This window comes from Protopterus annectens, chromosome 8.part0 (assembly GCF_019279795.1).
Source record: "Protopterus annectens isolate FY-2018-M chromosome 8.part0, PAN1.0, whole genome shotgun sequence".
Taxonomy (NCBI): domain Eukaryota; kingdom Metazoa; phylum Chordata; order Ceratodontiformes; family Protopteridae; genus Protopterus; species Protopterus annectens.
Window position 1 is genome coordinate 34,206,549 of NC_056741.1, and position 16,838 is coordinate 34,223,386.

The following is a 16,838-nucleotide window of genomic DNA, read 5'->3' on the forward strand; positions in this document are numbered from 1 at the left end:
GGGCTTTGGGGTTATTTTCCAGTTATAGGTGTGATGACTGCTGAATACAGTTGGACATGCCTGGTTAGGCATTGTACTCACTGATAGGTCTGATGACATTTGAATACAGTTGGACATGCCTGGTTAGGCATTGTAATCAGTTTTAGGGCTTATGACTGCTGAATGCAGTTGGACATGCCTGGTTAGGCATTGTACACAGTGATAGGTCGGATGACTGCTAAATACAGTTGAACTGCCTGGTTAGGCATTGTACTCAGTGATAGGTCTGATGACTGCCGAATACAGTTGGACATGCCTGGTTAGGCACTCTACTCAGTTATTAGTCTGATGACTGCTGAATTCAGTTGGACATGCCTGGTTAGGCATTGTACTCAGTTATAGGTCTGATGACTGCTGAATATAGTTGGAAATGCCTGAATAGGCATTGTACTCCGCTATAGGCCTGATGACTGCAGAATTCAGTTGGACATGCCTGGTTTGGCACTGTACTCAGTTATAAGTCTGTTGACTGCTGAATATATTTGGAAATGGCTGGATATGCATTGTACTCAGCTATTGGTCTGATGACTGCTGAATACAGTTGAACATGCCTGTTTAGAAATTGTACTCAGTTATAGGTCTGATGATGGCTGAATACAGATGTTCATCGTGCATTACAGCTGCAGTAATTACATATGGGTTTTCAGCCGGCAGGCGGTCCCTCGGTCGGCCGAATTCCAAAGTCTTGTCCCGGCGTCGGTTGTTGTCGCGTACTCTTCTGACGTCAGGAAGGCTAGAGTATAAAAGACACAGCCGACGCCATCTTCTCCAGTCTTTTTTGCCGCGCGGTGCCCGAAGCAGAAGCAGTTCGCAAGTGCCGGTCGGCCAGCTCCTGAATTATGAAAAAATTTTGGAACCGAAGTCTTCATTAAAGCTAAGTACCCCGTTGGGGAATCTTTTCTTGCCTCAGACCGATGTCAGAAAAAGTTAATAATTGTATTTCTTGTGGGAAGCAAATACCGCATAAGGATTTCCATTCCCTTTGCATACCTTGTTTGGGCCCAGACCACGACGCCTCGGCTGCCGCTTTTGTGCTACCTTCAATAAACGACTATCAAGCCGCCGGGCGGAGTTCGCCCAACACTATTTTGGCAAAGCGTTAATTATAAAATGTCGCCGGATACTCCGACTACCGCTATGTCCAGAAAGCAAAGAAAAGGACCGTCAGTCGAGAACTACGGTCTCCACCGACACCACGCTGAAACAAGCTCCACGTGGGCCGGTTCTCAGTGAGACGCCTTTGCAGTCCCTGACTACCGACGACACTACCGGGCGGGCCTTCTGTACCTGAGACCGCTGGTTCTTCGTCCCTTCCCAAACTACAACCCGGCCCCTGCTCATGTCGAACCCACCAATGTGGATAGATCTACATCCACCCATGGTGTATTTAGGCCTTCATCTTCATTCTCCATCAAGGCCTTTACAAAGCCAAATCAGCCAAGCAACTTTCTAGGCCTGCCTCACAAGGCTCAAGACCTGGGCCCACTTCAAGAAGCACATGCTTAAAATGGCTGAAGACCTGATCACTCTTATCAGAGGCTCACAGGCCCCTCCGGACAAGAGACCCAGAGTAGAGGAGGATTCTCCTCCTTCTGACCAAGAATCCATTTTATCAGAACATTCTGATGCTGAAGAACAATCTTATTCACCCTTTGAGGATTCGGATGCAGAGCAGTCTATTCCTTCTGTATCCCCCCCTGAGGATTTTTCCTTTGGGGAAACTTTACACTCCTTGAGAGAACACTTCCATTGGGAAGGCCAAGACTTTTCAGACTCCAAGAAAAGACTTAGGGAATTCCTCTGGTTACCTCAGCATAGACCTCTGGCTATTCCTCCTGTTTTGGAGGTTTTGGATGATGTATACCGAGGCCTGTCTAAATCCTGATTCTCTGCCTCCTGCACCAGTTAAGCCGGATAGGTATTACAGAGTTCCTAATTCTCATCAGTTCCTCTATAAAGGCCATAATGCAGACCCTGAAACTATTTCTCAAGGTCCTAAAGGAATTAAGGCTTCCACGGTCAAGAATCCACTACCTACGGAAAGGGAATCTAGATCACTAGAAAGGTGGGGTAAGAAGGTTTACACCTCGGCCACCCTTGCCATGAGGGCCTTAAACTGCCAGTTTCATATGATTAAATATCAGCAATTTCTGTTATCACAATTAAAAACAAAAATGTTACAACCTGAACAACCAGATTTAAAAGAGTTGCAGGATATGATGCATAGTGCTGAACAAGTGGGCAAGCACACCTTACAATGTGGTTATGATGCACTAGAGGCCTCCAGCAGATCAGCCGCCACTGGAGCAGTCATTCGCAGACATGCATGGCTAAGGGAACAAAATCTTCCAGACCAGGTGAAAGCAAAAATTCTGGATGCACCGTTACATAAGGATGTTCTTTTTGGTGGTAATGCTGAGGATATTTTACGTAAAATGGAAGAAAAGGCAAAGTCTATGCAAACTGTCAAAGCTTTCTTACAGGTTCAGCCACCAAGGTTCAGCAGGAATTGGCCGTCAAAGAACTGGTCCTTTCCAACCACTGACAAAGCCCAAAGAGGCAGATACAGACGTGGAAGGGGCAGAGGACAATCCCAAGGGCCCTACAGAGGCAGACAATCACCAACACCAAGAAGTGGTGACGACAGTGCACAGCAATACAGAAAGCAGACTCAATGACTCCCTCATTTCCATGCCAAGCAGAATTCAACTGGCAGCACCTTTGGGAGGAAAACTGGCACTATTTGCAAACAATTGGCATATTATCACAACAGACAAATGGATTCTGGACATAATAAACAGAGGCTACAAATTTCATTTCCACACTCTTCCAAAAATGAGAGGCATGCCAAACCTACCACAAAATCAAAGGGTAGAGGCACAACTACAAATCGCAAAGCTCCTAAACATGAGGGCTATACAAAAGGTACCTACGCACCAACAAGCACAAGGTTTTTATTCAAGGCTTTTCCTGGTGCCAAGAAAAGGAAGCGACTGGAGACCCATTCTGGACTTATCCATTCTCAACACATTTCTTCTAGTACCAAAATTCAAGATGCTCACATTACAGCAACTCCTTCCCATGCTGGGCAAGGGGTTTTGGCTGGTAACATTGGACCTCAAGGAGGCATACCTGCATGTCCCAATGAGACAAAGTTGCAGAAGATACCTCAGATTTCTTGCAGGTTCAAATCACTATCAATTCTCTGCATTGCCCTTTGGCTTATCTACTGCCCAGAGTATTCACCAAGTGCCTGGCATCAGTGATTGCATACTGCAGACTTCAAGGGATACAAATTTACCCTTATCTGGACGACTGCCTGATCCAAGCGGACAGCAAACACGTACTTCTCAAACATCTGGCATATGTGACACGCTTACTGCTCTCTCTGGGATACACCATCAACAAGGAGAAATCAAAGCTAACACCCTCTCAGAAAATTACCTTCCTGGGTGCCAACTTGGACACAAACACCCAGATGGCTTACCTAACAACAGAAAAACAAGGGCAACTATCTCATTACTTCAAAATGCTTGCAAAAGTACCAGGCTTACTGCAAGGAAAATCCTGCAGGCTCTGGGATTCATGGCATCTTGCATTCTTCTAATCCCATGTGCAAAGCTGCACATGAGGAAACTTCAATGGTACCTAACAATCTATGGTCTCAACACAGTCACAGCCTAGAAGTGGAGATTCCAATAATTCCTGTCTACAAAAGGAATTCATATGGTGGGCCCAAGCATGCCAAGTAAACAAAGGCCTCCCATTCTGCAAGCCTCAAGCTACTCAAGTCATAACCACAGACGCCTCAGATTACGCCTGGGGGGCGCACATGAAGGACAGGCATTCAGGGCAGATGGCACAAAACAGAAAAGCACCTTCACATCAATCAAAAAGAAATGCTGGCAGTAATAAATGCAATTTCAGCGTTCAGAGAATTCCTGCATCCAGGACAACTGCTCATAAGAACAGACAACACCACGGTAATGTGGTACATAAACAAACAAGGAGGGACTCACTCATACCCCTTGTGCAGATTAACCATGACTCTTTGGAATCTAGCTCTGGAAAGACAAATAGAACTCCAGGCTCAGTACCTGCCAGGAATGGAAAACACACTGGCAGACACTCTGAGCAGGCATATGACAGATCCTCACGAATGGAAGCTACATCCACACGTATTCATGCAGATTGTTCAAGCGTGGGGAAGGCCAGACATAGACCTATTTGCCTCCCACAAAAATCATCAATTAAAAAAGTTTTGCTCAAGGACCTCCCACCCAAAGGCTTGGAAAGTGGACGCCCTCTCATTCACATGGACAACTTGGTCAGTTTATGCATTCCCACCACTACCTCTGCTGCCCAAGGTGCTTTTGAAAGCAAGAACAGACAAGCCAAGGATGATACTGATTGCTCCAGATTGGCCGAGACAACATTGGTACCCACTATTGAGGAGCCTAACACACTCCTCCGTGGCCCCTGCCTCTAACACCTCTACTGCTGACGCAGAACAATTTCAAAACTCTTCACAGTCAGCTGAAAACTCTCAGTCTAGCTGCATGGAAAATTCCTTAACTTCACATCAGGCACTACTCTCCAAAGAAGTGCAGGATGTCATTCTGGAGGCCAGAAGACCATCTACAAGAAAAGCTTACTCCGCAAAATGGAAGCGGTTTTGCTGTTGGAATGAAGAACGAGGACAGGATCCTAGAAAATTAAACCTGCCTCAGATTTTACAGTACCTAACTGAACTTTTGAGCAAGGGACTTTCCTTTTCCTCAATCAAGATACATGCCTCAGCAATCTCTGCAGAATTCAATATGGATCCTCCTTTATTCTCACACCCACTACTACGACAGTTCCTCAGAGGGGCTAAGAACATAAGGCCTCCAAGGAAACAACCAGTACCAGCTTGGGACCTTAACTATGTACTGGAAAAATTGACATTGCCTCCCTTTGAACCAGCTGCTTCAGCAGAATTACAATATTTGTCCTGGAAAACAGCTTTTCTTCTGGCCATCACTTCAGCTCGTAGGGTATCTGAGCTACAGGCCCTCATGGCGGTGCAGCCATTCCTCATATTCCATCAGGACAGGGTTTCCCTGCGTACTAACCCTTCCTTTATGCCTAAAGTAGTATCTAGGGTAGCCCTAAACCAGGCCATACACCTTCCTACCTTCTACTCTAATCCTCAAAACAAAGGGGAGAGGCTGCTTCATTCTTTAGATATCCATAGGCAGCTACGTTACTACTTGGACAGAACCAAGCCATTCAGAAAATCAGAGCAACTCCTAGTTTCCTATGCTGTGGGGGGTCAAGGGAAACCTGTAACTAAACAGACCATTTCCAAGTGGATTGGTCACTGCATACGCTTCTGTTATTCCTATCATGGAAAGCTCGTACCTACTGGTATCAGATCACACTCCACTAGGGCCACAGCCACCTCTACAGCCTTCCTCAGAGGAGTGCCTACTAAAGATATCTTGGAGGCAGCCACTTGGAGTTCTGTACATACCTTCACAAAGCATTACCACCTGCCTTTATACTCCAGAGCAAGAGCAGGCTTTGCCACTGCAGTTTTGCAGGGCATTCTAGCTCAACCCAGTTCCGTATAGTACCTACCACCCTATACATAGCTTTGGGATTCTACCCATATGTAATTACTGCAGCTGTAATGCACGATGAACATAGTACAGTTTTGTACCTACCATAAATGTAGATGTTCGAGGGCTATTACAGCTGCAGTACAGGTTTCCCACCCTCCTTCCCCTCTTGGTAAGACCTTGGGGTTTGAATACCTATTCATACCTGCTGACTGGGTTATCCTACTATGTTTTATTTGCTTACTTTTGTGTATTACACTAATTTATGTATTGCCTTCCTTTTGGGGGCACCTGACATCTGGGGCAAGAAAGACTGAAGAAGATGGCGTCGGCTGTGTCTTTTATACTCTAGCCTTCCTGACGTCAGAAGAGTACGCGACAACAACCGACGCCGGGCCAAGACTTTGGAATTCGGCCGACCGAGGGACCGCCTGCCGGCTGAAAACCCATATGTAATTACTGCAGCTGTAATAGCCCTCGAACATCTACATTTATGGTAGGTACAAAACTGTACTTTTACATGCCTGGTTAGGTATTGTACTCAGTTATAGATCTGATGACGGCTGAATACAGTTGGACAAGCCCGGTTTGGCATTTTAATCAGTTATAATTCTGATGACTGCTTTATACCGTTGGACATGTCTGGTTAGGCATTGTAATCAGTGATAGGTCTGATGACTGCTGAATACAGTTTGACATGCCTGGTTAGGCATTGTACTCAGTTATAGGTCTGATGACTGCTGAATACAGTTGGACATGCCTGGTTAGGCATTGTACTCAGTTATAATTCTGATGACTGCTGAATACAGTTGGACATGCATGTTAGGCATTGTACGCTGTGATATGTCTGATGACAGCTGAATACAGTTGGACATGCCTGGTTAGGTATTGTACTCAATTTTAGGTATGATGACTGCCAAATACAGTTGGACATGCCTCTTAGGCATTGTACTCAGTTATAGCTCTGATGACTGCTGAATACAGTTGGACATGCCTGCTTAGGCATTGTTCTTAGCTATAGGTCTTATGACTGCTGAATACAGTGAGACTTGCCTGGTTAGGCATTGTACTCAGTTATAGGCACGATGTCTGCGGAATAGAGTTGGACATGCCTGGTTAGGCATTCTACTCAGTTATAGGTCTGATGACTGCTGAATACAGTTGGACATGCCTGGTTAGGCTCTGTACTCAGTTATTATTCTGATGACTGCTGAATTCAGTTGGACATGCCTGGTTAGGCATTGTACATAGTTATAGGTCTGATGACTGCTGAATATAGTTGGAAATGCCTGAATAGGCATTGTACTCAGCTATAGGTCTGATGACTGCAGAATACAGTTGGACATGCCTGGTTAGGGACTGTACTCAGTTATAAGTCTCATGACTGCTGAATTCAGTTGGACATGCCTGGTTAGGCATTGTACTCAGTTATAGGTCTGATGACTGCTGAATATAGTTGGAAATGCCTGGATAGGCATTGTACTCAGTTATTGGTCTGATGACTGCTGAATAAAGTTGAACATGCCTGTTTAGAAATTGTACTCAGTTATAGGTCTGATGATGGCTGAATACAGTTTACATGCCTGGTTAGGCATTGTACTCAGTTATAGATCTGATGCCGGCTGAATACAGTTGGACATGCCTGGTTTGGCATTTTAGTCAATTATTGTTCTGATGACTGTTTTATACAGTTGGACTTGTCTGGTTAGGCACTGTAATCAGTGATAGGTCTGATGACTGCTGAATACAGTTGGACATGCCTGGTTAGGCATTGTACTCAGTTATAGGCATGATGACTGCAGAATAGAGTTGGACATGCCTGGTTAGGCATTCTACTCAGTTATAGGTGTGATGACTGCTGAATACAGCCTGACATGCCAGGTTAGGCAATGTACTCAGTTATAGATCTGATGATGGCTGAATACAGTTGGACATGCCTGGTTTAGCATTTTAATCTGTTATAGTTTTGATGACTGCTGAATACCATTGGACATGCCTGGTTAGGCATTGTACTCAGTGATAGGTCTTATGACTGCTGAATACAGTTGGACATGCCTGGTTAGAAACTGTACCCTGTTATACTTCTGATGATTGCTAAATACAGCTGGACATGCCTGATTAGGCATTGTAATAAGTGATAGGTCTGATGACATCTGAATACAGTTGGAAATGCCTGGTTAGGCATTGTACTCAGTGATAGGTTTGATGACTGCTGAATACCGTTGGACATGCCTGGTTAGGCATTGTACACATTTATAGGTGTGATGACTGTTCAATACAGATGGACATGACTGGTTAGGCATTGTACTCAGTTATAGGTCTGATGACTGCTGAATACAGTTGGACATCCCTGGTTAGAATTTCCTCTCAGTTTTAGTTCTGATGACTGCTGAATACAGATGGACATGCCTGGTTAGGCGTTGTATTCAGTGATAGGTTGGAGGACTGCTGAATACAGTTGGACATGCCTGGTTAGGCACTGTACTCAGTTATTAGTCTGATGACTGCTGAATTCAGTTGGACATGCCTAGTTAGGCATTGTACTTAGTTATAGGTCTGATGACTGCTGAATATAGTTGGAAATGCCTGAATAGGCATTGTACTCAGCTATAGGTCTGATGACTGCAGAATACAGTTGGACATGCCTGGTTAGGCACTGTACTCAGTTATAAGTCTGATGACTGCAGAATTCAGTTGGACATGCCTGGTTAGGCATTTAACTCAGTTATAGGTCTGATGACTGCTGAATATAGTTGGAAATGCCTGGATAGGCATTGTACTCAGCTATTGGTCTGATGACTGCTGAATACAGTTGAACATGCCTGTTTAGAAATTGTACTCAATTATAGGTCTGATGATGGCTGAATACAGTTTACATGCCTGGTTAGGCATTGTACTCAGTTATAGATCTGATGACGGCTGAACACAGTTGGACATGCCTGGTTTGGCATTTTAATCAATTTTAGTTCTGATGACTACTTTATACCATTGGACATGTCTGGTTAGGCATTGTAATCAGTGATAGGTCTGATGACTGCTGAAAACAGTTGGCCATGCCTGGTTAGGCATTGTACTCAGTTATAGGTCTGATGACTGCTGAATACAGTTGGACATGCCTGGTTAGGCATTGTACTCAGTTACAATTCTGATGACTGCTGAATACAGTTGGACATGCCTGATTAGGCATTGTACTCAGTGATATGTCTGATGACAGTTGAATACAGTTGGACATGCCTGTTTTGGTATTGTACTCAATTTTAGGTATGATGACAGCCAAATACAGTTGGACATGCCGCTTAGGCGTTGTACTTAGTTATAGCTCTGATGACTGCTGAATACAGTTGGACATGCCTGCTTAGTCATTGTACTTAGCTATAGGTCTTATGACTGCTGAATACAGTTAGTTTTGCCTGGTTAGGCTTTGTACTCAGTTATTGGTCTAATGACTGCTGAATACAGTTGGACATGCCTGGTTAGGTATTTTACTCAGTGAAGGTTTTGGTGACTGCTGAATACAGTTGGACATGCCTGGTTAGAAATTGTACTTAGTTATAGATCTGATGACTGCTGAATACAGTTGGACATGCCAGGTTAGGCATTGTACTCAGTTATAGGTGTGATGACTGCTGAATACAGTTGGACATGCCTGGTTAGGCATTGCACTCAGTTATAAGCATGATGACTGCTGAATAGAGTTGGACATGCCTGGTTAGGCATTGTACCCAGTTATAGGTGTGATGACTGCTGAATACAGTTGGACATGCCTGGTTAGGCATTGCACTCAGTGATAGGTCTGATGACATCTGAATACAGTTGGACATGCCTGGTTAGGCATTGTAATCAGTTTTAGGGCTTATGACTGCTGAATGCAGTTGGACATGCCTGGTTAGGCATTGTACACAGTGATAGGTCGGATGACTGCTGAATACAGTTGTTCTTCCTGGTTAGGCATTGTACTCAGTGATAGGTCTGATGACTGCTGAATACAGTTGGAAATGACTGAATAGGCATTGTACTCCGCTATAGGTCTGATGACTGCAGAATTCAGTTGGACATGCCTGGTTAGGCACTGTACTCAGTTATAATTCTGATGACTGCTGAATATATTTGGAAATGCCTGGATATGCATTGTATTCAGCTATTGGTCTGATGACTGCTGAATACAGTTGAACATGCCTGTTTAGAAATTGTAATCAGTTATAGGTCTGATGATGGCTGAATACAGTTTACATGCCTGGTTAGGCATTGTACTCAGTAATAGATCTGATGACGGCTGAATACAATTGGACAAGCCCGGTTTGGGTTAGGCATTGTAATCAGTGATAGGTCTGATGACTGCTGAATACAGTTGGACATGCCTGGTTAGGCATTGTACTCAGTTATAGGTCTGATGACTGCTGAATACAGTTGTACATGCCTGGTTAGGCATTGTACTCAGTTATAATTCTGATGACTGCTGAATACAGTTGGACATGCATGTTAGGCATTGTACTCTGTGATATGTCTGATGACAGCTGAATACAGTTGGACATGCCTGGTTAGGTATTGTACTCAATTTTAGGTATAATGACTGCCAAATATAGTTGGACATGCCTCTTAGGCATTGTACTCAGTTATAGCTCTGATGACTGCTGAATACAGTTGGACATGCCTGCTTAGGTAATGACTGCTGAATACAGTTGGACATGCCTGGTTAGGTATTTTACTCAGTGATGGTTTTGGTGACTGCTGAATACAGTTGGACATGCCTGGTTAGACATTGTACTTAGTTATAGATCTGATGACTGCTGAATACAGTTGGACATGCCTGCTTAGGCATTGTACTCAGTTATAGGCATGATGACTGCGGAATAGAGTTGGACATGCCTGGTTAGGCATTGTACCCAGTTATAGGTGTGATGACTGCTGAATACAGTTGGACATGCCAGGTTAGGCAATGTATTCAGTTACAGGTCTGATGATGGTTGAATACAGTTGGACATGCCTGGTTTAGCATTTTAATCAGTTATAGTTCTGATGACTGCTGAATACCATTGGACATGCCTGGTTAGGAATTGTACTCAGTGATAGGTCTGATGACTGCTGAATACAGTTGGACATGCCTGTTAAAAACTGTACTCAGTTATACTTCTGATGACTGCTAAATACAGCTGGACATGCCTGATTAGGCATTGTAATCAGTGATAGGTCTGATGACATCTGAATACAGTTGGACATGCCTGGTTAGGCACTGAAATCAGTTTTAGGGCTTATGACTGCTGAATGCAGTTGGACATGCCTGGTTAGGCATTGTACACAGTGATAGGTCGGATGACTGCTGAATACAGTTGGACATGCCTGGTTAGGCATTGTACTCAGTGATAGGTCTGATGACTGCCGAATACAGTTAGACATGCCTGGTTAGGCACTGTACTCAGTTATTAGTCTGATGACTGCTGAATTCAGTTGGACATGCCTGGTTAGGCATTGTACTCAGTTATAGGTCTGATGACTGCTGAATATAGCTGGAAATGCCTTAATAGGCATTGTACTCTGCTATAGGTCTGACTACTGCAGAATACAGTTGGACATGCCTGGTTAGGCACTGTAGTCAATTATAAGTCTGATGACTGCTGAATTCAGTTGGACATGCCTGGTTAGGCATTGTACTCAGTTATAGGTCTGATGACTGGTGAATATAGTTGGAAATGCCTGGATAGGCATTGTACTCAGCTATTGGTCTGATGACTGCTGAATACAGTTGAACATGCCTGTTTAGAAATTGTACTCAGTTATAGGTCTGATGATGGCTGAATACAGTTTACATGCCTGGTTAGGCATTGTACTCAGTTATAGATCTGATGACGGCTGAATACAGTTAGACAAGCCCGGTTTGGCATTTTAATCAGTTATAGTTCTGATGACTGCTTTATACAGTTGGACATGTCTGGTTAGGCATTGTACTCAGTTATAGGTTTAATGACTGCTGAATGCAGTCGAGCCTGCCTGGTTAGGCATTGTACTCAGTGATAAGTCTGATGTCTGCTGAATACAGTTGGACATGCCTGGATGTTCATCGTGCATTACAGCTGCAGTAATCACATATGGGTTTTCAGCCGGCAGGCGGTCCCTCGGTCGGCCGAATTCCAAAGTCTTGGTCCGGCGTCGGTTGTTGTCGCGTACTCTTCTGACGTCAGGAAGGCTAGAGTATAAAAGACACAGCCGACGCCATCTTCTTCAGTCTTTTTGCCGCGGTGCGAGCAGAAGCAGTTCGCAAGTGCCGGTCGGCCAGCTCCTGAATTACGAAAAATTTTGGAACCGAAGTCTTCATTAAAGCTAAGTACCCGTTGGGAATCTTTTCTGCCTCAGACCGATGTCAGAAAAAGTTAATAATTGTATTTCTTGTGGAAGCAAATACCGCATAAGGATTTCCATTCCCTTTGCATACCTTGTTTGGGCCCAGACCACGGCGTCTCGGGCTGTCGCTTTTGTGCTACCTTCAATAAACGCACTATCAGCCGGGCGGAGTTCGCCCAGCACTTTTGGTAAAGCGTTTAATTATAAAATGTCGCCGGATACTCCGACTACCGCTATGTCTAGAAAACGCAAAGAAAAGGACCGCCAGTCGAGAACCGGTCTCCACCGACACCACGAAGCAAGCTCCACGTGGTCGGTTCTCAGTGAGACGCCTTTGCAGTCCCTGACTACCGACGACACTCCTCGGCGGGTCTTCTGTACCGAGACCGCTGGTTCTTGCCCTTTCCCGGACTACAACCGAAGCCCCTGCTTATGTCGAGCCTACCAATGTGGATAGATCTACATCCACCCATGGTGTATTTAGGCCTTCATCATCTTTCTCTATCAAGGCCTTCACTGAATCCAAAACAGCCAAACAGCTTACTAGGCCTGCTACACAAGGCCCAAGACCTGGGCCCACGCCTAAGAAGCACATGCTTAAAATGGCTGAGGACCTTATCACTCTTATCAGAGGCTCCCAGGCCCCTCCGGACAAGAGACCCAGAGTAGAGGAGGATTCTCCTACTTCTGACCAAGAATCCATTACATCAGAACATTCTGATGCTGAAGAACACTCTTATTCTCCTTTCGAGGATTCGGATGCAGAGCAGTCTATTCCTTCTGTATCCCCCCCTGAGGATTTTTCCTTTGGGGAAACCTTACACTCTTTGAGAGAGCACTTCCACTGGCAAGGCCAAGACTTTTCAGACTCCAAGAAAAGACTTAGGGAATTTCTCTGGTTACCTCAGCATAGACCTTTGGCTATTCCTCCTGTTTTGGAGGTATTGGATGATGTCTACTCGGAGGCCTGCCTTAATCCTGATTCTCTGCCTCCTGCACCAGTTAAGCCGGATAGATATTACAGAGTTCCTAATTCTCATCAGTTCCTCTACAAAGGCCACAATGCAGACCCTGAAACTATTTCTCAAGGCCCTAAAGGAATTAAGGCCTCCACGGCCAAGAATCCACTTCCTGGAAAGGGAATCTAGATCTCTAGAAAGGTGGGGTAAGAAGGTTTACACCTCGGCCACCCTAGCCATGAGGGCCTTAAACTGCCAGTTTCATATGATTAAATATCAACAATTCCTGTTATCACAATTAAAGACCAAAATGTCACAGCCTGAACAACCAGATTTAAAAGAGTTGCAGGATATGATGCATAGTGCTGAACAAGTGGGTAAGCACACCTTACAATGTGGTTATGATGCCCTAGAGGCCTCCAGCAGATCGGCCGCTACCGGATCAGTCATTCTCAGACATGCATGGCTAAGGGAACAAAATCTGCCAGACCAGGTGAAAGCAAAAATTCTGGATGCACCTTTACATAAGGATGTTCTTTTTGGTGCTAATGCTGAGGATATATTACGTAAAATGGAAGAAAAAGCAAAGTCTATGCAAACTGTCAAAGCTTTCTTACAGGTTCAGCCACCACGGTTCAGCAGGAATTGGCCTTCAAAAAACTGGTCCTTTCCAACCACTGACAAGCCCCAAAGAGGCAGATACAGACGCGGAAGGGGCAGAGGACAACCCCAAGGGTCCTATAGAGGCAGACAATGGCAATCACCAGCACCAAGAGGTGGTGACGACAGTGCACAGCAGTACAGGAAGCAGACTCAATGACTCCCTCATTTCCATGCCAAGCAAAATTCAACTGGCAGCACCTTTGGGAGGAAAACTGACACTATTTGCAAACAATTGGCATATTGTCACAACAGACAAATGGATTCTGGACATAATAAACAGAGGCTACAAATTCCATTTTCACACTCTCCCAAAAATGAGAGGCATGCCAAACCTACCACAAAATCAAAGGGTAGAGGCACAACTACAAATTGCAAAGCTCCTAAACATGAGGGCTATACAAAGGTACCTACGCACCAACAAGCACAAGGTTTTTATTCAAGGCTTTTCTGGTGCCAAGAAAGGCGACTGGAGACCCATACTGGACTTATCTATTCTAAACACATTTCTTCTCGTGCCAAAATTCAAGATGCTCACATTACAGCAACTCCTTCCTATGCTGGGCAAGGGTTTTGGCTGGTAACATTGGACCTCAAGGAGGCATACCTGCATGTCCCAATCAGACAAAGTTGCAGAAGATACCTCAGATTTCTTGCAGGTTCAAACCACTATCAATTCTCTGCATTGCCCTTTGGCTTATCTACTGCGCCCAGAGTATTCACCAAGTGCCTGGCATCAGTGATTGCATACTGCAGACTTCAAGGGATACAAATTTACCCTTATCTGGACGACTGCCTGATCCAAGCGGACAGCAAACACTTACTTCTGAAACACCTGGCATATGTGACACGCTTACTGCTTTCTCTGGGATACACCATCAACAAGGAGAAATCAAAGCTAACACCATCTCAGAAAATAACCTTCCTGGGTGCCAACTTGGACACAAACACCCAGATGGCTTACCTTACACCAGAAAAACAAGGGCAACTATCTCATTACTTCAAAATGCTTGCAAAAAGTACCAGGCTTACTGCAAGGAAAATCCTGCAGGCTCTGGGATTCATGGCATCTTGCATTCTTCTAATCCCATGTGCAAAGCTGCACATGAGGAAACTTCAATGGTACCTAAAAAATCTATGGTCTCAACACAGTCACAGCTTGGAAGCGGAGATTCCAATAATTCCCTGTCTTCAAAAGGAATTCATATGGTGGGCCCAAGCATGCCAAGTAAACACAGGCCTCCCATTCTGCAAGCCTCAAGCTACACAAGTCATAACCACAGACGATTCAGATTACGCCTGGGAGGCACACATGAAGGACAGGTGCATTCAGGGCAGATGGCCCCAAAAGAAAAGCACCTTCACATCAAGCAAAAGAAATGATGGCAGTAATAAATGCAATCTCAGCGTTCAGAGAATTCCTGCATCCAGGACAACTGCTCATAAGAACAGACAACACCACAGTAATGTGGTACATAAACAAACAAGGAGGGACTCATTCATACCCCTTGTGCAGACTAACCATGACTCTTTGGAACCTAGCTCTGGAAAGACAAATGGAACTTCAAGCACAGTACCTGCCAGGAATGGAAAACACACTGGCAGACACTCTGAGCAGGCATATGACAGACCCTCACAAATGGCAGCTACATCCACACGTATTTACAGAGATTGTTCAAGCGTGGGGAAGGCCAGATATAGATCTTTTTGCCTCCCACAGAAATCATCAATTAAAAAGGTTTTGCTCGAGGACCTTCCACCCAAAGGCCTGGAAAGTGGACGCTCTTTCCTTCACATGGACAACTCGGTCAGTTTATGCATTCCCACCACTACCTCTACTGCCCAAGGTACTTTTGAAAGTAAGAACAGACAAGCCGAGGATGATACTGATTGCTCCAGACTGGCCGAGGCAACACTGGTATCCACTCCTGAGGAGCCTAACACACACTCCTCCGTGGCCCCTGCCTCTAACACCTCTACTGCTGGCCTTAGAACAATTTCAAAACCCTTCACAGTCAGCTGAAAACTCTCAGCCTAGCTGCATGGAAAATTCCTTAACATCACATCAGACACTACTCTCCAAAGAAGTGCAGGATGTCATTTTGGAGGCCAGAAGACCATCTACTAGAAAAGCTTACTCCACAAAATGGAAGCGGTTTTGCTGTTGGAATGAAAAACGAGGACAGGACCTAGAAAATTGAACCTACCTCAGATTTTACAGTACCTAGCTGAACTTTTGAGCAATGGACTTTCATTTTCCTCAATCAAAATACATGCCTCAGCAATCTCTGCAGAATTCAACATGGATCCTCCTTTATTCTCACACCCGCTCCTACGACAGTTCCTCAGAGGGGCCAAGAACATAAGACCTCCAAGGAAACAGCCAGTGCCAGCTTGGGACCTTAACTATGTACTGGAAAAATTGACATTACCTCCCTTTGAACCAGCTGCTTCAGCAGAATTACAATATTTGTCCTGGAAAACAGCTTTTCTCCTGGCCATCACTTCAGCTCGTAGAGTATCTGAGTTACAGGCCCTCATGGCGGTGCAGCCATTCCTCATATTCCATCAGGACAGGGTTTCCCTTCGTACCAACCCTTCCTTTATGCCTAAAGTGGTATCTAGGGTAGCCTTAAACCAGGCCATACACCTTCCTACCTTCTACCCTAACCCTCAAAACAAAGGGGAAAGGCTGCTTCACTCTTTAGACATCCATAGGCAGCTACGTTATTACTTGGACAGAACCAAATCCTTCAGAAAATCAGATCAACTTCTAGTTTCATATGCAGTGGGGGGTCAAGGGAAACCTGTTACTAAACAGACCATTTCCAAGTGGATTGGTCACTGCATTCGCTTTTGTTATTCCTATCATGGAAAGCTTGTCCCTACTGGTATCAGACCCCACTCCACTAGGACCACAGCCACCTCTACAGCCTTCCTCAGAGGAGTGCCTACTAAAGATATCTTGGAGGCAGCCACTTGGAGTTCTGTACATACCTTCACAAAACACTACCATCTGCCTTTATACTCCAGAACAAGAGCAGGCTTTGCTACTGCAGTTTTGCAGGGCATTCTAGCTCAACCCAGTTCATTATAGTACCTACCACCCTATGCATAGCTTTGGGATTCTACCCATATGTGATTACTGCAGCTGTAATGCACGATGAACATAGTACAGTTTTGTACCTACCATAAATGTAGATGTTTGGGGCTATACAGCATTTTGGTAAGACTTTTTTTG